General features: G+C 31.2%; 1 protein-coding gene across 1 annotated transcript in view; it reads right to left on the bottom strand.

The window, feature by feature from the left end:
• Nucleotides 1–24082, bottom strand: part of LOC117174160 — a 97837-nt gene that overhangs the window by 72775 nt on the left and 980 nt on the right. The gene's annotated exons all lie outside the window — the stretch shown is intronic.

Genomic DNA, 24082 nt, shown 5'->3' with positions numbered 1-24082 from the left:
TGCCCAAAAAGCAAAAAGAGAAGCGTACAAGAGAACTTTGAACATCGCAGGTCTTAGCAATGAAGAAAGAAATAGACGTAGAAATGATTATAGACGCGAAAATAGGATACTTAAACGATTAGTTAAAGAAAGTAAAGATACAATTAGAGCAGAAGAAGAGATAAAGAATACAAAACGACTTTGAAGGAAGCAGGAAACTACTTTATAAAAAAATGAAAGGAAACAAAAGTACAGAAATTGTCAACATGAGAAATAGTAGGGGGGGGGGGATGGTATATAATGTAGACGGAATACTAGAGGCTTTCAGAGACTATTTCAGGACACAATTCGGAGATGAAGCTATAGGACACCACAACTGCGGTGTGGAACACGATGCGATGGAAAACTCAATTGAGAAAGTCTGTGTCACTGAGGTTAGGGATATAATCAAGAACTTGAAAAACGGTAAGGCTGCCGGGGTAGACGGTATTAACGCTGAAATGCTTAAACACGGTGGCGAGTACATACCACATAGAGTGTGCGAATTGATAAATTTATGTTTCAAGATGAGAGACGTCCCAGACTATTAGAAAAAAGCGATTATCGTACCAATATACAAGAGAAAGGGAGATAAAAGCGAGTGCAATAATTGCAGAGAGATTAGCTTATTAAGCACCGTAAGTAAAATATATTCGAAAATACTTATTCGTAGGGTAATGAAAATAACAGAAGCAAAGATTTGGGAAGTCCAAAGTGGGCTTATGCCACCAAGGTCATGTACGGATCAAATATTTAGCTTAAGGCAAATAACAGAAAAAAGTTTGAGAGTAGGAAAAAAAGTTTTCTGTGCATTTTTTGACCTAGAAAAAGCTTCTGACAAGGTAAATAGAAGTAAACTTTGGGAAGTCCTGAAAGAGTATGGATTCAATGGATGGATCCTACAAGCTATAAAAACAATATATACAGGTAGCAAAGCGAGTGTAAGAGTGGATGGGAAACTGAGTGACTGTTTCGATATTATTCAAGGAGTTAGACAAGGATGCGTTATGTCTTCATGGTTATTTATATTATTTATGGACAAGTGTTTAAGAATGGCTCTCTTCGACGAAGAGGGTGTGGATCTCCAAACAGTAAGGGTACGTGGGTTTGCGTTCCCAGTTGATAAGGTTGTTATGGCAGAGACTACCGAAGACTTACAAAGAATGTTAAATAAACTAGATGCAAGCATGAAGAGCATGGGCCTCAAAATTAACGCAAACAAAACAAAAACCATGGTGTTCGAAGGAAAGAGTGAGAAAACACTATGCAATATTCTATTAAATGATGAGAGAATTGAACAAGTTGATAAGTTCGTATATCTTGGTAGCTTATTTACTAGGGACGGGAAAATAGATGAGGAATTAGATAGACGAATAAATGAAGGTAAGTAGGTTATTGGTAGAGCAGGTCCCCTTATCAGAAGTAAAAATATATCAAATAAAGCTAAAATGGCAATACATAATTCCATATTTGTACCGACAGTACTATACGGTAGCGAGACATGGACTTATCAAGAAAAAGATAAGAGTCAAATTAACGCAATTGACATGAGATTCATGCGCATAATATGCGGGAAAACTCTGATGGACAAAGTAAGTAACGAGACAATTCTAAAAGAATGTGGTGCAGAAGTGACGCTAGTAGACACATGGGAAAGAAATCGGTTAAGATGGTTCGGTCATGTTGAGAGAATGACAAATGAACGACTAACGAAACAAGTGTATCAAGGTAAAGTAAATGGCAGTGTGCCCAGAGGTATACCGCGGAAAGAATGGTTAGAATGTGTGAATGAGACCCTAGTTAGAAGGAAATAAGAAGTCACAGAAACACGAGAGCCTGCATAAAAAAATGCATGGACATAAAAGAAGCTAGAGAAGTATGCCAGAACAGGAAAGTATGGCGGCAAATAGTTAATAAAAAGAGTGTCAGTAGAGTGAATGAAGCCTGAAACAAAAGACCTTGGCTATTAATGGACCCAAGTGGGGAACCTTACATAACGACTTCGTGAGGTTCTTTGCTTGGGGTGATTGCTAGAGAGATTGATCAACAGCCTGGGTCGGAGCAGTGTTGCGGAACGAACGTGTTATTTACTTAAATAGCACGAGAATTCTGGATCAATCTGAAAAATCTCTATCCCTTCCACACACTACCCCTTTCCCCTACCGAGTGAGTCACGCCTACTCCGAAAGGGAAATGGCTTAATGGTGTAATAATAATAATAATAATAATAATAATGCCTAATTATACTTAAATTAAAAAAAAGGAAAAATTAAAAAAATTGCCAAGACTGAAACTTTTAGAATTTTGATTTTTTCTGTTAAAATTTAAAACAATTGTATGCCTTTAAAATTTGAAAAGAACTTTTCTTAAATATTGATTTAATTTCAAATCATCTAAGTGCGTTTAGAAATCAAATTTGACAAATCGAGTTTCAAGAACCTTTTTTTCTAAGTTCGAAAGTATCGCATAAATGCCGTCAAGTATTTATGACATTGTACTCAGCGAGACAACGTAGCTATGGGGATTAGGCGTTCGACTTATAAGCGTGCGATGCGTGCGTTTGATTCTGGGTGCTTGCGGAAATCTTAATAAACAGCGCATCTCTTAAGTTATAAGTCTTCTATAGTCAAATTCAACAATTAATTTAGTTTCAGAATAACGTGCGAAGTATAGTTAAGAATTTAATGTCAATAAAAATACGAGAAAACAGAATAGTGTTTAACAGAGGCTACAGAAAGGTGTAAAATGTTTAGATTTAACTTTTGCAAAGAAAATGTATTTTACATTTGGATTAATATTTTCCTTCTGTGAATAGAAAAATTCTGATAATAGATTATGGCAATGTGCTAGTTAAACTTTTTTACTGTTGAAACCATAGCATCACACTTCAGAAACCCGGGAATAACTTTAATGGTAATTAATACGAAATCTCGTAAATCATAACACGTCACCGCATAACCTATAATGAAATTAGGAATTTATAGGGAAATAGAGCAAGGATCTAGAAAGGACCTTACAGTTTATTCGGGCAATAGAATGGCACCCTCGCTTAAATCTGCTCAGAGTGTCTAGGCTAGTGCCTTTTCTACAAAGCGTGACGTTCTTGTGGGTTTCTTTCCATTTTTCCCGTTCAGCGCCCTAATAAAGTTAAGGCAAAATAACTAGCACCCTATCAAAACCGAGGCGCCATTTCTGCACGGGTTGTACGAATTCATACCTAACGATGGAAAAACACCCACTTTTTCTTTTCTCACAAGTTATTCTGTTTGCGGATAGAAAATGATATTAACGCTACCGAAACAGTTTACAAAAACCGTAGTGTAATATTATAATGGAGACTGTGAAAAACATAAACACTAAGATTGTGGTACTTATGATATACGAGGTGTTGATTTGCATTTCAACGGAATATGTAACTACAGAATCAATGTAAAAGAAAAAAAAGTGTTGGTGGTCCCTCTTTATAAGTTTGACGGACAGTGTTATTTTAAAATTTGGAAAACAAATAAAAAAATTTTAGCTAGCGCGCTAGCTAAGTTTGAGCGCGCCTAGGGCGCGCGACTGTTGGTTCTCGCTCTTCGCGCTCGATGTTGTACTTATCTCGCGCTTCGCACTTAATTATGCATTTACCTCGCGCTACGAGTTCGGTCTTTATATTTTCGCACATTTTTGCGCAAGCATTTTTAAATTAAGACTCAAAACATCCACCACTGTAATTTTGTGATTGTGAATTCTCTTTCGTTAAAAAAGCTTAGCTCAAAAGTTTGAGCGTACCTACGGCACGCGACTGATGGCAATCGCAATCCGCGCTTGGTCTTTGCATTTCTTCCGCATTCGGGCACAGACCTTTTAAAATTAAAGGGTAACGGACCGACAACTGTAATTTTGTGATTTTAAACTCTCTTTTGTTAAAGCTCTTTTGGCTTTAACGAACACATTCTCATCACGTATCTCGTGTTTCGCACTCGATTTTGTCCAACCTGTCAACTTTTCTACATTATACACAACACTTTTATATCAATTGTAATACATTTTTTATGTAATTCTGCCTGGGATTACTTATTAAAAAATTGCAAAATAAAAAGCAAATTGTATTTATCATAATTATTTTTGCATTTGTTTCTTATTTTGCTTTAAATTGTATTCTAAGGTGCTCTGAAACATTTATCATTTCAATAAATGTATATCATTACAATTCATAATATGCATAAAAATTGAATCATACTAATTCTTATTTCCTTGTTTTTATAATTTTTTTTTTATTTTTAATGTTGTTTTTTACGATTAAATAAAAACTACTACGCATCTGCATAGGTTCTAATACAGGAACCTATATAGGGTCCTATATAGGAGCCTATGACCTCTTTCGTCTTTTCTGTGCTTTTTCCAAAAAGTGAATTTTTTCATTTTTAATCTTATGTTTTACTATTAAAAGAAAATCTGATGTAAAGATTTGGAAACACCAAATCAAACCATTCTTCGACCGACAATGCAATAATGAATTGCAGAAAAATTATTTCTTCTGTCTTACGGCCACTGCAAAATAAAAACAAATTAGAGCTATCAATTCAACTCCATTTATTTTTAGAACAAATTAAAACTTTGACGACGTTTCGGCATCACTGCATGCCTTTTTCAGAGTATCTAAATAATAATTATAATAAGCTAATACATCATAAAAATAAATATAAATAGTTTTAAAAAGTTATTATTTATGAGTAAAAAATATTTAAAAAATAATACCTTAGTTTAAAACGATTTTTAAGGGAAACAACAATCATTCCAATTTTGGGGTCAATACGTGTCAATAAGGCAGAAGAAAATCTACTCGTTCTATCGAAAAATAATTAATAGTTCATACCTTTTGTCATTTTTACAAACAAATTTAATATTTTTATTTAGACTGTTATTATTTACGACTAAAGCAAAAGCTAACTGTCCCATCAAAAATTATAGCTCTTTTTTGGATGAACAAGTTTTGTCTCATTTTTTCTCGTAGCTTATATCGAAAAGTGATTCATTCTTAATTTGTAATTCTTTCCAGGGTGCTCAAGTTGAGCTTTTTCATTTTTTTCGTATATTGCATAGTTTAACCAAAAAATGGAGTTTTTGGATTTTTCATTATTTTTGGTACGATCAAATTTGGAGGGTTCGACTTTTCGACCAAATTAAAAAAGTTGTTATCATAGTCCTGTAGGGCTTTCAAAAATCAAAGTTTTTCTCGTCCTGACTTTTTTTCATATCATGCATTGTTTGGCTTAAAATGTTCATTTTAGTTTGTTTTTTTTTTATTTTAAAAATGCTCTAACTCTGATAATTTTCTTTTTAAAAAAGAAAGACAGAAGGATAAATTGTTTAAGTTTTGAAGGACTATGAACAACCGGGCATAGAATTTTTACATCTTGAAAAAATGTGGTCTCAAAAATTTTTTGTACGATCAAATTTGGAATTTTCAACTTTTTGTCCAAATTGAAAAAGTTGCTATCAAAATTTTGTAGGGCGTTGAAAAATCAACGTTTTTCTTCTCCAGACTTTTTTCCGTATCGTGCGTTGTTTGGCTTAAATTGTACATTTTATTTTTTTATTTTAAAAATGCTATAACTCCAGTAATGTTTGATTTTTCGAAAAAAGTCATTGGGGTAAATTGTTAAATTTTTTGAATTCTATGAATAACCGTACGGAGAATTTCTAAATTTTGAAAAAAGTGGTCTCAAAAATATTCAAAACGTGTCCACTTTATGAATTTTCATCCAAAATGGCTGGCTAACGAACTTGACCTTTAGTTTAGGACACTAAACGAGTGTACCAAAGGGCTCATCAGTAAAAACCTGTTTTTCGGATTCGGGGGGTCTCAAAACGTGGACATTTGACAAAAACTATTCAGGTTAAAGATATAGCTGGACCAAGTTACTAAGTAAACTTTCCTTCAAGACCAAATTATGGACGACCATCTAAAAGTGCATCTTCACACAAACTGGTTTGAACTATTTCACACTATGTAATAATTTTCGTTTTGCGAACATCCCAACGTTGTGTAAACGCATCATTTCGTTATTCAAAAATAAAGATGTGTATTTTTACATTCTCATCAGAGAAGGTATTAGCCTGTATTTCTCTATGTATGTCCGTCTGTCTGTGAACACGATAACTTTTGAAAAAATTAAACTATTAGATTGCCCTTTGGTACACTCGTTTAGTGTCCTAAACTAAAGGACAAGTTCGTTAGCCAGCCATTTTGGATGAAAATTCAAAAAGTGGGACTTTTTGAATATTTTTGAAAATCAAAAAAATCAAAAGAAAAAAACTAAAATGAACAATTTAGGCCAAACAACGCATGATAAGAAAAAAAGTCTAAAAAAGAAAAACATTGATTCCTGAAAGCCCTACAAGATTATGATAAAAACTTGTTCAATTTGGTCAAAAAGTCGAAAATTCCAAATTTGATCATAGAAAAAAATTTTGAAACCACATTTTTTCATGACTAAAAAATTCGATGTACGGTTATTCATAGTACTCAAGACACTCAAACAATTTATCCCCATGACTTTTTTCTATAAAAAGAAAATTATCAGTTAGAGCATTTTCAATATCCAAAAAAAAAAATGAAATGAACATTTTAATCCAAACAATGCATGATATGAAAATGAGGCAGGGAAAAGAAAAACTTTGCTTTCTGAAAGCCCTACAGGACTACGATAACAACTTTTTTAATATGGTCGAAAAGTTGAACATTCCAAATTTGATCGTACCAAAAATAATGAAAAATTCAAAAATTCCATTTTTTGGTCAAACTATGCAAGATACAAAAAAAAATGAGACAAAAATCGTTCATCCAAAAAAGAGCTATAATTTTTGACAGGATAATTAGTTTTTGCTTTAGTCGTAAAAAATAACATTCTAAATAAAAATATTAAATTTGTTTGAAAAAACGACACATGGTATGAACTTAAATTACAAGACCACAGTTGGTCACCTAAAAAGATCTATAAATTTATTATTAATCATTTTTCGATTGGAGGAGTAAATCTTTTTTTAATTGTAAAAAATAAGATAAAAAATGCAAAAATGATCTTTTTGGAAAAAGCACAGAAAAGACGAAAGAGGACATAGGCTCCTATATAGGACAACATTAAAAATAAAAAAATGATAAAAACAAGGAAATAAGAATTAGTATGATTCAGTTTTTATGCATATTATGAATTGTAATGATATACACTTATTGAAATGATACATGTTTCAGAGCAGCTTAGAATACAATTAAAGCAAAATAAGAAACAAACACAAAAATAATCATGATAAATACAAGTGGCTTTTTATTTTGCAATTTTTTAATAAGTAATCCCAGGGAGATTTACATAAAAATTGTATTATAATTGATATAAAAGTGTTGTGTATAATGTAGAAAAGTTGACAGGTTGAACAAAATCGAGTACGAAGCACGAGATACGTGATGAGAATGTGTTCGTTAAAGCCAAAAGAGCTTTAACAAAAGAGAGTTTAAAATCACAAAATTACAGTTGTCGGTCCGTTACCCTTTAATTTTAAAAGGTCTGTGCCCGAATGCGGAAGAAATACAAAGACCAGGCGCGGAGTGCGGTCGCCATCAGTCGCGTGACGTAGGTGCGCTCAAACTCTTGAGCTAAGCTTTTTTAATGAAAGAGAATTCACAATTACAAAATTACAGTGGTGGATGTTTTGAGTCTTAACTTTTAAATGTTTACGCAACAATGTGCGGAAGTCTAAAGACCGAGCGCGTAGCGCGAGGTAAACACATAATCAACCGCGAAGCACGAGGTAAATACATAATCGAGTTTAGTTTATTTAGTTATTATTAGTTTTATTTTCTAACCTTGGGAAATAATGGATTAACTCCGAAATAGAAAAATATGTTCTTTATATTTTAAAAAATCTCAATGTTTTCTGGACGCAAAAATAGATATTATCGGAAATTAAAGTGTCCTATTTTCCTTGAATTGTTTGCATTCCTTATATACAAAATAAATGCTAAAAATGGTCTTTTGGAACGGACTAAAATTATTTTCCGTAACAATTGTCAACTACAATATATTTTTCGGTCAAAATTGTTAATGGTTTGAATAAGTTTAATGACCAAATGCACAATTCAGTCATTTAAAAAAAAAGGCTTTAACTGTAAAAATAGTATTGAATTAAAAATACCAATGTATATTAAAATTATTATCTCAAGCATATGAAATCACCATTAAAGAGCGAACATATTAAATTTCATTTACATCACAATAATCACTCAGTTTACTTCATTTTACACAAAATCAAAATAACTTTAGCAGTATTTTTCGATTCTTTATAATAAAACCCGCTACCTTCTTCTAGCTATTCAAAAATAAAATTATATTTTAAATCGAAATGCAAACAAAAAACAACAAATAAATAACAGACCTAACCTGCAATCAACTGTTTGAATTAAATTTCATACACATTTTTCCAGCAGTGCTGTTTTTCAGATTTTGTTTTTAAAAAGCTGTGTTTATGCGATAAAAAGTAGCAAAATCGTTCGTTTGCTTATTAAATTATTCAAACGAAAAAATTTCTGAAAAAACAAAGATATTTATTTCCAAACAAAATCGTCGCCTTTTTGTTAATTTTGAACACATTTAAAAATTTGCGATGGATCTAAAGTTTTGCGCAGATGAATGAATTACTTAAAATATATGTTATGGATTTTTGCCTACTGGTCGTAGTGATGTATTCATTGAGATAAAATACTAATGTTCGTTGACGTCCGACCTCATCAGTTTACAAGAGCCGTTGATAATTATTTTTATGAGTAATAATGTAAATATAATTTGTATATACATTATTAATTGTGACATAAATTTCCTATTTTAAATTAGATTAAAATATTGATAGGATGCAGTGAGTACCGGTTAAGTAACCATCAAGTTTTTCGTAAGGAGTTGTAGCCATGGTTATTTTATCAACTGGGACGCATGTTAAAACTTCGTCGACGTATCTATATAGAAAAAATTAATATCATAAGGAAGTGTTTATCAAATTTTGATTTATCTCGGATAACGTAGACATGGCGCTGGACCATAAAGATTTTTTTATTATTATATTCAAAATAATAAACGGAGACCATGTTTACAACTCCTTCAAAAATTATAATATATAATGTATATACAATTTAGATTCATATTATTAGTTGTAAAAGTACCAAATAACATATATTTCAATTAGGCTTTTTTAATTGAATAAATAAAGCAATAATTGTAGGTCAGTTCTATAATTTCGGCTATTTTTTTTAAGAAAAACTTCATGATGATGAAATGTCGATTGGTTATCTAGTCACTTTATATTTTGTGAGCCGCGCCTGACCACGGACGGTTCGTACCACTGGCATTCAGAGGAATCACCGTGGGACAGTGATGCAGCATCTTGAGTTGATGTAATTAGTCGTCTCTCTGCGCTCATGATCCTAAAGGCGAGACTGTCATTTCTTATTTTAGACGGAATATATTATCTAAGATTACTCGAAAAGTAAGATATAAATTAAAATTTCGGCGCTTACACGGCGATGAGTAAGATGAAGTCTAAGATTATTAGGACTAAGGTAATGCAGAATTCATTGAAGTAAATAGTATAAGTAATTATTTTGTAACATTTATTTCAGAAGCATCATCCGCTCTTGTTAATCGTCAAAAGCGTGCTTCTTCTTCATCTGGTCTGAAGCGTAAACTTTTACCAGAGCGTCCTCACCCTCAAAAACGTGAACGCAATGAAGAATCTACTCCCGGAGTGGTCAAGATTATGAGAGGTACCGTCCAGATTGGCATTGGCATTGTAGTACACCCGATTGTTATCGCAGCGGAGACTAGCATTTTTAGGGCGAGAGAAAATTATCATGTTGAATTCCGTGGTCCAAGTGGAGAGACCATTAGCCGTAATATAACAGATATTAAACCTTCTTATAAATACACATACCTGCGCGAATTACCAGGTGGGATGAACGATGTTGCCTTGGCTGTAAGTAATGGTCCTTTGCCATTCGATAATGTTCCTACGCCAGAGGACAATAATCCTATACACAATCGGCTTACTGATGTAGGACAATTTTCAGGCCACCAAATTAGGTTTATTAATAGAATGTTGGTAGCGATGAAGGAATACCTTGATTCTCGAGAAGGGTAATATTTATCCGCAGTGTATACATTGACGAGTAGAATATTTTTATTTAAAGTTCAACTCTGTTAGTTGATGCGTCAAATAAATAAATCTTCAAAAGATAAGACTCTGCTTTTTAAGTTAATAATTATTATATTCATCTCTATATTTATAGAATAGCCGAATCTAAAAGTCCAAAGAGTTCGTACGTTTATCTACGTTTATTACATCTAGTCGTAACGTACGGACCTGGCGAGGACAAGTGGCAGCTAGAAAAGGGATGGTAGGCATCCGAGCAAGAAATATGAAAAATGTGCAACAACAAGAAAAGCGCTGGTCTTTTTTTTATGAAGTCTGATCTCGTCTGATACAATCGAGCTTCTCGAAAGGTCGTACATTTTGATCAACCGCAGTAGTATCAGACCGCTATAAGCAGACTTCCCCTCCACTTTTCTGTTTCCCCTCCACTCTCGAACATCAGTTTGCCACTCTCTTGAGGGTGCGCAATCTGAGACGCCCCTGAGAAAGTTTCTTTATATATTTTTTGAAAAAGGACTATCTCAACTATTAGTGAAAAATAACATGAAAAAGAAAAAAAGAAAAAAGTTTTTATAATATTCGTAATCTGATTTAAGAAAAAAATGGAAAAATTTGTAGAGAGATCATATTATTTTAAAACGTGCTCTGTAGCTAAAATTATTTTGATTGTCTCGGTGTATGAAGTTCTTCAAATTGAAATAGGAAAATTTGATTAAATTTAAATTGACTAACTTATATTCTGAAGAGGAAAAAATGGGTTATATATTTTTAGAATAAGCAAAGAGTGATTAATTGCTACGTTGAGGTTTGCTTACATGATGCAAGATCTGTACGTTTACAATATGTACGATCACGTATGCGTAGTTTTCATACTCAAGAAATATTATAATTAAGCTTATATTGCTTTAACAACTATTACACATATAATACAGAAACATGATGCAATGTTGCCCGCGAAGATTCGAAGTTACAGTTTGTAGTCTCTTTGTTTTCCACCTGTAGAAGGTCCAATTTTCCCTGTAAACGAAGATGGTGTTTAGGTATAAGGCGTGATAGTCCGTAGCTGCCTAAGTAGGTACCACTTCCATCATCTCCAACGTAGAGGGCGATCCAATGAGTTCCAAGTTTGAATTGTTTATCAAAATTAGCAATAATTGCAGATGGTCTTGTCAAAAATTTAAAAATCTGATCTATTTATACGTTTTAGATTATAATGGCACAATAACTTTTGTAAAGCAAGTCTACTGTATCCTTATCAGAATCTTCAGAATTAGCGACAATGCTTTGTCCACAGGTTACAGGTGATCTTATTGCAAAAGTACGCTCGAGTCCCGGTTTACCGGGTCCAGATATACCGGATGAGGTGGTCCAAGGGGACGAGAGTGAGGCCCTGCGAAGGCAGCGGAGCAACTCTACATCAACACAGGATTGTATGAAAAAAGCAGGCAGTACCCTCGGCGGTTCATCGCGTCGCCTGTTTCAGTCCCCTCTCATGTCAGTGTTTCGATTAAGCGCAGTTTTACTTATTCGTTACAAAAAGCGAAAAACAAGTAGAAAACATTTCTTAGAAAAACAAGAGGGAGCGTTTAAACTTTGCACATCAATATGCGCTTATAAAATAAGTGAAAGCAGATACCATAAGAAATTCTATTTTTTACAGTTATGAATATTTAAAGAAAAAATTTTAGGACACAAGTTATAATGCGTTTCTTGATACTTACTTGCCTTTTTCTTGTACATACATGTATATATTCTTAAATCAAGTTTGATTTTCGTGTACGAACCCAAAATTTTCTCTTAAATTTACACAAATGGAAATTTTAGAGTTTTTTTACAGTTTATTATGATATTATAAAACCAAAATAGTAAAAATACAACACAATTTTTTTGGGGGACAAAACTCCAACAGAAATGAATAACACGGCTCTGATTGCTTACAGTTTGGAGAGTCTAGATTTACCGTCACGTTCCCCCAAACGACCGGTAAACCGCGACTCTAGTGTACCGCAGCCTTGTGTTTTCTTGTAGGTTGACGAGAGAAGATTATCTACTTGTTGCTTCTCGTTCCAGCTTTTTTAGTCACTATACTTGTAATCAAAATTAAGCGAGTTATTCTGTTATTGAGATTGGTTCGCAAGATCAGTGAAGGAAAAGGGCGGAGAAATAATACAATGAGTAATAAAATTTCGATCCAGAGAAACGAGAGCTATCACGCAGTTAACCATGATTCCACATATATTGTTTCTGTTGCGCACGCGAGGCCTGACATAGTCCTCCTTGACTTCGAGAAACGAAACATGTTCGTTATCGAATTAGCGTTCTTGTTTTTAATTTTGTTTATTCTATATCTCTAGTAATTTGTTTTTCATAAAAAAAAGTCAGAATGATAAACTGTACGTCTTTTTGTGCACTACGAATAGCCGTACATAGAATTGTTAAATCTCAAAATAAAGTGATCTAAAAATTTTTGAATTTATTCGTATTCTATATCTAATTGTGAAGAGAAATGTTGAGTTTGAATTTGATTCAGCTATATTAATATTAACCAATCTGAATATAATTTACAAAACGTCTTGTTGTTCAAGATAAATGAGTGTTAAGCTTAACTGGGATTGAGCCACCTCTATAAATATGATTTTTGCGTAGATTCGTAAAAATTTCCGGGCGATACGCAAAAAAATTCGAAACAAAAAATTTTCAAATGTACTTCTGGGTCACTTTACTATGGAATTAATAATAAAAGAGATGAATTTTATTTAATTCTAATTACTTATATCAATTTTTATAAACGCACCTAACATTAGTATTCCATATCGGATCAAGAGTGGTTATATTAAAAAAAATATGAAATTGATAAAAATCTAAAATTTGGAATATCTCGAAATGAAATTATGAAGCTTTTAATGGATTTTAAAGTTTTTTAGAGAAATGAACAAAATTTCTTCTGATATTCGGGACAATTTTAAAGAATTTATTTTAAAAAGATTTAAAAACGGTTCAAACAAAACCTAGATTTATGAAGATTTTGAACAAAAAATTCAGAAGCTTTTTAAGAAAGTTGAAAGAGTTCCAAAATTGGTATAAATAAATCTGGAGTGTTTTAGGCCATTTTTTGAATCTTGCAACATTTTCAAAAGATTTTAAAATGATTTTTTAAAAACAATTTTTGAAGAGAATATTTAAAAAGATTTAAAACAAATTTTGATATATAAATTAATGTTTCCAGCTTAAAATCGATTAATATAATATAATTTTTTTAATTTATATTTTATTTTCAATTTTTTAAATATTTGATCTGTCATATGTAGAAAAGTTAAAAAAATGTAATTGTGTAGTTCCACGGCTTCCAATGACAATATTTTCAATTGAAAAAATAGTTTAAAGCTCCCATTTTATACGCATAAATTATTGAGGGCTTAAATTAAAAAAGTGCAAAGCTTTAGTTTTAAAACCTTTAAATTCAACAGTTTTTTAATTTGCAGTTAAGTTTTTGTAACTTTAAATGAACAAATTTCAATTCTTCAATTTCAATGAACGTGTTCAATTATTTTTCAATTATTCAACTTATATTTAAAAACAAAATGTTGTTCTTTTTCGACATACGATGACAAATATTGAGAACATTCCAATGCCATAATTTTAAATTAATATTCTACAAATGCCTTTATAGTTTATGCATAAAGTTTAAGCTTAGGCACGAAAGGCATTAAAATTTAGACATTAGTCGAAGAACATCTTCTTCTTGGCTGCAAGACCTGTAAATTCCAGTGGGTTCTTATGGTTAAAAAATTTTGCAGGAAATCAAAGCTACAATTGAATACAGCAATGCAGGAAAAGAATACCACAAATACAAAATTCGTCCTAATAATAAAAAAGTGATGCTTCACTGTAATTTCAGTTGTAATTTATTCCATTTATTTGTAGGGAACATTATTTTCAAAAACCTGTAGCAAGCTTAGCTAATATTTAAACAGTGGATAGTAGTTTATATCTTTATACTCAAGTTTAATATCTCAGATGCGTGCCGCACTGACCATATTTATGATCCTAGGGTATAATTATTGTGATCATAATCCACAACTTGTAATGCTTTACGACAAATTCAAGGATATTGAATATCCTTCACACGATTAGAGCAATATTTTCTTTGAACGCTTTTTAAAATTCCTTCAATTTTAATGAGTTTCTCTTCAAATGTATCTTAGTGAAGGAAGTAGACAAGGCTGCGTCCTGAAAAAAATTCCTTTTACAGGCACTTACCGGCATCTAGTCTAATCGGAAAGATGTAAAAAATTTTGCCCAAGTTGATACAAAAGAATGGAATTTAGTATTATTGTTCCTTTTCTCACTAGAAAAGAATTATTCCCGGGTAAGATTTGTTTAAGTAAAAAATAAAATTTGGGTTATAATTTTGACCAAAAAACATAATCTCAAAATGGCTGATCCCTTTCGGTAGCTGTTATCAAATAATAAAGTACAATACTGAATACACAATACGTACCGTGAAGAAGGGTAATTTTGGACATATGGGGTAAATTTGGACGTTCCTAAATTGATACATTAAGTTGCTTATGGGAGTTTTAACTAGAATCTAAAACTAGTTAGGGCTTTACTAAGGCTTTAACTATGTTTCTATATTCTGGTTAAAATCCCGTTAAGTTATCTAAACTATCAACCTAGGAATGTCCTTACCTTCCCGTGCAAAAATTTCCCCATCTTTCCCTATTTGAAGTTGGGTTCTGATGGGGCCCCTGTCAGAATATCTAGTCTAGGAAAAAATGGTTGAGCCCCTATCGGAAAATATAGTCTAGACAAAACTAATGGGTGCCCTGTCAGGTTCTAGTGAAGAATTCCACGCTTCGTATAGGTATAGCAAATCTTCTGTGTCTAATGGGGCCCTTACCAGAGAACTCCTAAAATCTTATATTGCCTCAAATATAATTTTGAAGCGTTTGAAGGTTTCAGTATGCAAAAATAATGTTTTTACGAGTATTTAAACTCGTTATTCTCGAAAACTTGGCTTAGGGCACTAATGAATATTTTCTTCGGAGCCATGTAGATATTTTTCAGTTAAAGTTAAAGATCTTATTTCAAGTGCAGCTGGCCAGTGCTTTTTTCTGAAAAAAAGTCCCATCTTTATGAAAAATTATAAATGTTTAGAACAAAATTACATTTTAGGCTTAGGTTTAAATGCCCATAAAAATTAAATGTTCTGTCACTGTAAAAAGTTTTAAAGTAGTCTACAATGGGAAAAAACGAAATATACCACGAAGAAAAATTTCAGTCGATTGCATTTATTTAATTCAAAATTATTTTATTGAAATTCATGTTAACATTTTGTATATTTCACATTTAAATAATGTCGTATAATAATAAATATTCATTTAGAAAAAAAAGTTTAAAATTCGGTGCTTTAGCTTCTTTAACCTGTAGGTTATGAGGATGGCTTATTCATCGAGTTTCAACTTGTCGCTTTAGCGCAGTGGTCAAGACTCCCGACTGTTATGCGATAGATTTAGGTATATATATGTAGGTTCGATACCCCGTAACGCTAGAAATTTTATTTGTAATGTAATGTTTACGAATGAAATATATGTATTCACTATAAACAGGATCATTAATATTTGAAGTTAAAACACTCGCAATAAATTAATATTTATTTTTTTAATACCTTTTTTGTCATATCGTTAGAGTATAGCAGTAGTAGGTGTTAAAATTACCTAAAATGTTTAAATGAAATTTCAATTTTTTTAAATATAGATGATATTCGGATCGTATACAGTCCTATGAAAATGAAGGGATAAAAGTACTGGCTGCCAGTAGCGTGACAGTACCCTGTAGGTGTCGCGCAGGGGCTCTTCTCTTCAATTGAATTATAGGCGGGCTGACCAAACTAGAACCCTACTAAAAAATCTAGTAGGGCCTCCGTGGCTTCAGCGTTACGTTCCAGATGGGGCCCCGACTAGTTTTCCCCACTAGATCCTCAATAGATATATATTAGTTGATGTGGAAATAATTGAAATCAGCAAAAATATACTCATTTTTTTGGGTTTATAAAAAACGTTTCGTTCCTCAACATTTGATATAAAAAAAAATTTTTTCAGGTTTTTTGTACATTTAGGCACAAAACATCAGTCCAGAAGTACAAATTAGAAAAGGGAACATATTTATTGTTCAAATAAAAATGCGAAAAAAACATTTTTCAATTATACTCCTATTATAACCACATTTAGGATGCGGTTGCCATTTGGATTTCATATAAATCTTTGTTTTATTTTTATAGTAATTTTATAAACAAATTCCTCGTGTAGACATTTAAAGTCGACATTTCAGCCAATGAGATTTAGAATTTAGCAACCAAAATTTGTGATTTAATATTAGTCGTTAAACTTATAAACAAATTCCCAGTGTGGGCATTTACAGTCGACAATTCAGCCAATGAGATTTAGAATTTAGCAATCAAAATTTGTGATTTAATATTAGTCGTTAAACTTATAAAAAAATTTGATAAGAAATTGCCAAGTTTGGATATTCAAAGTTATCAATAAGTAATATCTTCTCTTAATTATTGTCCTTAAATGATGTTGTCAGTGACAACAGTGAGATGCTATTATGCCTATAAATGTCTAAAGTGAGCATTTCTTTGTGTAATTTATTCATAAATTTAATAAATAATATAGAATAATATCATTTAAACACTCAACATTACTGGCAATATAGTTTAAGGACAGTGGAAAAATAACATAATTTATTCTTCACTTTACATGTCGACACTGGGAATTTGTTTGCATGATATATTGACCAATTTAAAAAGAGATATATAATATTTATGATCAATAAATAAAAAGTAAATAAATATGAAGACAAAAGTAAGTGATTTGAATGCCAAAATATCCTGTATAAATTAAGAAACTATAATGTTGAGTATTTTTCAATAGAATTTGTTTAGGAAAAATATCATTACCAGTTAAAAATTGTGAAACAAAAGTTGCAGGTTCCAGGTAGAATCTTTATGAATTTTTAATATTAAATAAGAGCTGATTTTACAAACCAATTTTCTTATTCATATTAAACAAATTTGAAAGATAAGTTTTCATGAAAAATTCAATCTAAAAGTTTAACTCTTTTTCATTCAAAATTTTAACCTTTGAAAAAAGTCATATAAAAAAACACTTTATATCTAATAACTTCAGGTATCATCAAAATCCAATAATCGGTTTTAGAATTGTCGAAAATTTAAAAAAATCCAACCCAAAAATTCAACATGGTGTAACTCCCATAATTTAAAACAAAATTTTAATTACTTTAGACTTGAAATATTTCTTACATATCACTATAATTTCGCTGAATTTCATCAAAAACAAACGATTACATGCAGTATGTAATATTCCTGACATTTTTATTCCCGAAGAAAATATTAAACCCCTTTTTTTATTTTCGCGGCAAATTATTATCATCGGGAAATTAAAATTTCTGCAATTTATTTATTTCAGAATTTTAAAAGTTTAGGTATTGATATTCCGATAATACTGAGATTTAGGGACATTAATAATTTCGAGAATTTAAAATTTACAAAATTATCTTTAACTTTCACTTTTGGAATATTTCACTTTCGTTAATAACCATTTTCGAAAGATTTTTGCCGGTAATTTTGAATTTTGGAAATTTCACATTTTGTTTATTATATTTTTGGTATTATATAATATTCAAGATTTTTATTTGTAGGTCAAATTAGGTCATCTTGAAAAAAATTATACCTATTTGTTAATTATTCAGATAATTAATTTTTTATTAAGGTAGTAAAATATTTAACAGTTCTCAGATTCAAATTTTCAAGTTTATTTCAAAAACTATACACGAGGTAAAGAAGCAAGTAACAGAGCAAAGTTGTACCATTTTAAACGAGCTAAGAAAAAGTTCGTATTATACTTGTCGATATTACGCGTCCTTTTTGAAATGTTAGCATGCATGAGTTTTTCATTATTTGTATAAACATATTTTAAATATTCTATATTATATACGTACAATCTAGTAGAATATACAATGCATATACAATGTAAAACTTAAATTAGCAATTTAATATTTTTACTTTCTGACTTTTTTAATACGCTTCGATTTGAAGGATTTTTCTTTACAAATCGGGCACAGAGAAATTTTAATGTTTAATTGCTCTGTGAACATTTTTCGTATCATGCGTATTTAAAAAAAAAATTAATTTTCAAATAAACTGCCACCGTTTTCTATATGTTGCGCTTTCTTCAAATTTTTCAGTGAATTTCAAAAGAGTACAGCATCCCTCACATAATAGGAAACGTAAAATTTAACATCCTGATTTTTAAATACCTATTTAAACAAGAATGTTCCACTCAATATAAAAAAATGGTTAAAGTAATGTTTGGTATCTGATCCTAAAAGTTTTCTAATGTTGAAAGAGTCGTTGACACTAAATTTCACATTTTTCTCAGAATAAGAAAAATGTAAGTGTACCACTTGTAATATTAATAAGAGCACCATCAATTCCTTTTCAGAATACAACAAAATGAGAAAATTATCCAAATGTAGCTTCATTATACAAAGCAGTTCATAAGATATCGATCAGTTGAATGAAATCACCAGTATCTTAATTTCTCGAACAATAATTTATTTACAAAATTTTTCTTGTATTTTGGCATTCTTTTTTTATCTTCACACGTTTGAACACGTTAGTCTGGAGATTGGCGATAGCCTTTCGGAATGCTTTGACGGCATCACGGAAGACAAAGTGCGGATGCATATGTTTGTCACGTTATTATGCATTCAGAAAGTTAAACAGACGAAAAGTGAGGAAAGGGGAGTGTAAGTTGAATGGCCAAGAGGAATTGGTCATTCTGCGAAAAGTACGTAAGATAGTATTCCATGTTTTAATATTTATCGATCATTACTTTCAATGAAATCTAAGGATGAAATGATAATAAATATGATGAAATTCTAGATTTAAAAAAAAATCGTTATCTTCATTGCTAATGATGATGATATTGCTGCTGCTGCTATTAATGTTAATCAATAATGTAACAATTATTTATTGCGCCTTCTTCATAAAGATGTGAGCCAAAAAAAAATCAATAAAATAAAGATCTTATTAGCTTTAATATACTAGCAACATCTTTAGATTCAAGACCACTTTTTCTGACTCATTCAGTGAAAAACTAACCGTTTGCTTTATCGAGTCTTGCACAACCATTGAAGGTCTACTTACTACTGTTTACACTCAGTTTTTCTATGGGAACGTGTATAATTTTTCCAGCAGCGGCTGCTTTGTTTAGTGACTTGCATGTGACGTGTCATGGTCACGATTTTACACATTTCAAGGTATTACGAACATAGCATACGAAATATGGAAACATTAATAATCCATATATGCAAGATTGCAAGATAAAGAAGATGTCACACAGGCTATGAATATCCATGAGAGGAAAACGTGATGGAAATTCATATTGAAACTTGTTTCAAAGGTTTTATATATTTGTAAAAAAAAATGAAAGGAAAAGGCTTACTCGTTAAAAGTACATATGAATGGTCGGGAACCATAAGGGGCTAACTCTATTCGGAAAATTTTTCAGGAGAGCGGAAAAACTGTTCACCGAATACATATTGGGGTAGCCGTTTGAGGAACTTTTCTATTTAATTAAAAATAGTAAAATTCAATTTTGTCACTGTCTGAAAAAAGCACAACACGTAGGACAGATTTGACAATACATAGTGCCAAAAAAGTGAATTTTGAAAATTTGGTGGGTTAGCCCCTTATAGTTCCCGACCATCCATACGTTCCGAAAGTCTGAATAAATGTCCCACAACCCAAAATTACACAGAAAAAAAACTAAGAATATAATTTGTTTCAGGACATTTTTTAGAGCGATAAAGTTTTGTTTAGCCAACTTCGCGTCTTTCAAAAAACATGTGTTTGTCATCGAAAAAAAAGAAAGTTTAACTGATATTTGTGTAAAGTTTATCCTGTGAAGTTAATTTTTGTTGCAGAGAATCTTCCGTCGGAAATCGATGTAAAGTTTATCATCTGTTTTTTTCTGCATTCAGGTCAAACCTGAAATTAAAACATCTTACCCAAAAATCCGAAAGTCCGAACCAAACCAAAAAATCAATAGCCCATTTGCCCAAGATGACCTGATGTTCAAAAACTAATTAGTCTAGAGCTTGCATTTTTCATTCAATTTCAGCATTTTTTTTATTTTTGAAATTAATTAATTATTTTGTATTTAGCAACAAATTTAACATTTAAATTTTGCGTATAAATGATCCCATTTTTTGCAATTACATTCAAACTTGGACATTACGCCCCCTAATTTATCCCTTCCGGGAATTGACGCACGCCGAGTGGATGTGTGAGAGAAGCATGTGAGGGGGGGCATGGTATTCACTCAGGCCTGACAAAACAGAAATCCGAGACTCTGGATTTATCATCAAGTTCGATCCAAAACTGGAACTAAATACAGATTTCACTATACTTATATTTATGTCATACATTATAAAATCAGTAAAGACTCTCCTACGAATAAATTAGATGAACAAATACAAATTTTCGTCAATTTTTAACTGGCAGATTTCCGTTTTTTCTACGATATCAATATTTACTTACTTAAAAACATTTTTCGCACAGAAAACTTCGTTAAAGGACACTTTTTTTGTAAAAAAATTCAATACTTGACTTCTTTTCAACAAATTGATGTAGTTTTTCTTGCGAAATTGATTGCCAATTAAACAGAAAGGACCTTATTTATTTGGAGACTTCGTAAGGTGACATCATTTGTTATCAAATTACATATATTTTAGAAACAAATACAGATTTTTATTAATTTTCAACCAGCATATTTCGATTTTTCCACAGAAGTAACTCTGAATAACTTGGCCATAAGCCTTTCTGATGTTATTTTATCAATGAGCCACAATTGTTCTTTTTTAAGAACAATTTGAATAAAAAATCCACAATTTTATCATTTTTTTCAAGAATGAGCAGCCGCTTCTTTAAAAAAATTAAATTTTACTCTATGTCAGCATTAGATGCACTGCTTGTGCTTGTCATGTAGCGGTCTTTTAATATTTCCTCTGCATTTATATATGTATTTTTAAATGTGTGTAAATAAATGACAAATTTTCTCATTTGAGCAAAATCTTCTAATAAATAAGGTCCTTTCTGAGTCACTGGCAGTCGATTTTGTAATAAAAAACAATATCGATTTGTTGACAAGTAGTGAATTAGTTTATCAAAATTAGTTTAAAAAATTAACAATTACTTTGCATTTTCAAATAATAACTAATCATTGTCCAAGTAATTTTAACTTTAAACTATAGCCCTTTCATTCATTAATTTGTTATTATAAAAAAAAACAAATCTTGTAAAATGTTGTAACTTGCTCGAATATTTCCGCAGAGAGTCTTTACTGATTTCTTCATGTTTACAGTAATGTAAATAGTTCAAAAAACAGTTCGATTATAACAAAAAAATTTTCATGACTACTTATTTGTTAAATAAAAAGATAATAAATAAAAAATTAAAAAATCGGCGCTCAAAAATTTATAAACCTTGTTTCTTAAAAGCTCAAATCGGATCAAAATTCTAAGCTTTGAAGCAAATTTGTCCAGAAAAGCTTTTTTTCTTTCACTCTACGACAACCCGAAAGCCCGAACTGACCCGAAACATGAAAATCCAAAATTCCAAATCGTAGCACTAAACTCGGCTCAAATTCATAACCTAAGAGTCAGATCTGACCTGAAACCTTCAAATCTGACCCGGGTTACGCTCGGGCCTAAAAATGCGACCCGAAACTCCTGAAACCAAGCCTACCAAATAAAAATTCGTTTCATTAAATATTTTTATTGTTTTAGTTTTGTTATTAAAGTCTAATTTGCTCCTGGATTACTCAGTGAGAAATATAAGCATGGTTTCACGTGACACGAATGCGAAATCTAATTGGTGTTTTAATGATACGCATGAGATTGTGAGCTAATCAGAGTGGAACTCATGGTTTTTTTAGTATAAGAAGTATTTAATTTTCGCCAATGAAATCGTGCTTCAAATTAATACTGTGAACCTCGGAAAAAACAGAAGACTTTTCCTGTCCAATTTTCACTTTAAATTTTGCATACTTTTTTTAAGAATCATACTTTTTATGGAAATTTCAGTGAAAGAAAATTTCATTAAAGAAAAATCATAAACTCAGCAGTTATTTCCACGAATTCCCACAATTCATAATATCGACAAATTTCTAAAATTTTACGGTAATTTATTAAAATGTCACCATTGTTTTACAACATTTTCGGAAATTTCCATAAAGTTTGTTTTTATTGTTTCTCAAATCTAAAATTCCCTTGATTTGTTTACAAAAAATATCGTATCTAACAGGCAGAGAAAATAGGCACTTTATACTCTTGTGAAGTTGGCAGCACTCGCCGGCGACTCTTCTGATGACTCGTTCTCGGCTCGTCTTTTGACTCGCGCTGCGAAACTTCACACGTGCCTGTAACTGCCTTCTTTTCCCACTTTTCACACAATATACTATTATTGAAAGTATACTATTATTGCAAGTATATTTTAATGAAGGCATTACAATAATTCTCAAGAATCATATTAATGTTTTTCTTCATACTAATTGAATTCTGAACCTATACTCGATTTCACTTCAGGAAAGAGATTGGTTTTCATAATCAACGAACCTCCATTTTGTCTTTTTTTTTTAATTATCTAATTCGATCATTGTGTTAACAAGGAACGCACAGGATTTCACTTTCTGTGAGGTACGTAACGCAATCTAAGTCTTGGAGCGTGTAGGATACCCCAATCGTCAAAACTTAATTTTTTAATGTAATACGGAATATGACTTCACTAAATGTTTACTAAAAAAAAAAGAAATAATTTCTATTGGGTTTATTCGAGCATAGTGAAAGTCGAGGGATCGCAATTAGACCGATTAAAATCGAGCATGAGTCGATTTCTGGAATCATTTAAGATTAGAAAAAGTTGCACTTTTACTTTTCTGTTGGACCCTCAACTTAGGACGAGATGCCTCGTTAATGAGAAAGAAATTAACTGGAAATGGTTGGTAGAAAAAGTATGAAATTGCCACAGTCGTCTCTGTGTAATGTGTATCAACTTTTGCAATATCATTTGGTCGGATTCATAAATGAAGAACTGGATATTAAAATGGTACAATTTATGAATTACAATTTATTAAATACAATGTACAATATACAGCATACAGTGTGCAATACATAATGTGCAATATATAACGTGCAATATACAATGTGCGATATACAGTGTGCGATATACAATACGCAATATACAATGTGCAATATACAATGTACAATACCTTAAATACGATATACATTATACCCTATATAGTGTGTAATATACAATTCACAATATATTGAATTATATGTATAATATGCAATAAACAATGTTAAATATACAATGTAAAATATAAAGTATACAATGTGAAATATATAATATACAATATTTGAGGTACAATGTACAACATATAATATCTGATATACAGTAAACAATGAACAATATACAGTGTGAAATGTAATGTATGATGTGTATATTATGCAATATACAATACAATATGTATAATATACAATGTACTATATACATTATACAATGAACAATATATAATTTACAATATAAAGTATGCGATGTACATTATACATGATACAATATACAGCACACAACGCACAATGTACATTTAGTTCGTTTATTATTTATACTATACCATTGCATATTTACATTGAAAATTTTACATTATACGTTTTACGATATTAAATATAAAAAATAGAATGTACAATATACAAGGTACAGTATATAATAAAAAATATACACTGTAGAATATACAAA

This window comes from Belonocnema kinseyi, chromosome 1 (genome assembly GCF_010883055.1).
Source record: "Belonocnema kinseyi isolate 2016_QV_RU_SX_M_011 chromosome 1, B_treatae_v1, whole genome shotgun sequence".
Taxonomy (NCBI): domain Eukaryota; kingdom Metazoa; phylum Arthropoda; class Insecta; order Hymenoptera; family Cynipidae; genus Belonocnema; species Belonocnema kinseyi.
This window is presented reverse-complemented; position numbering and strand designations above follow the sequence as displayed.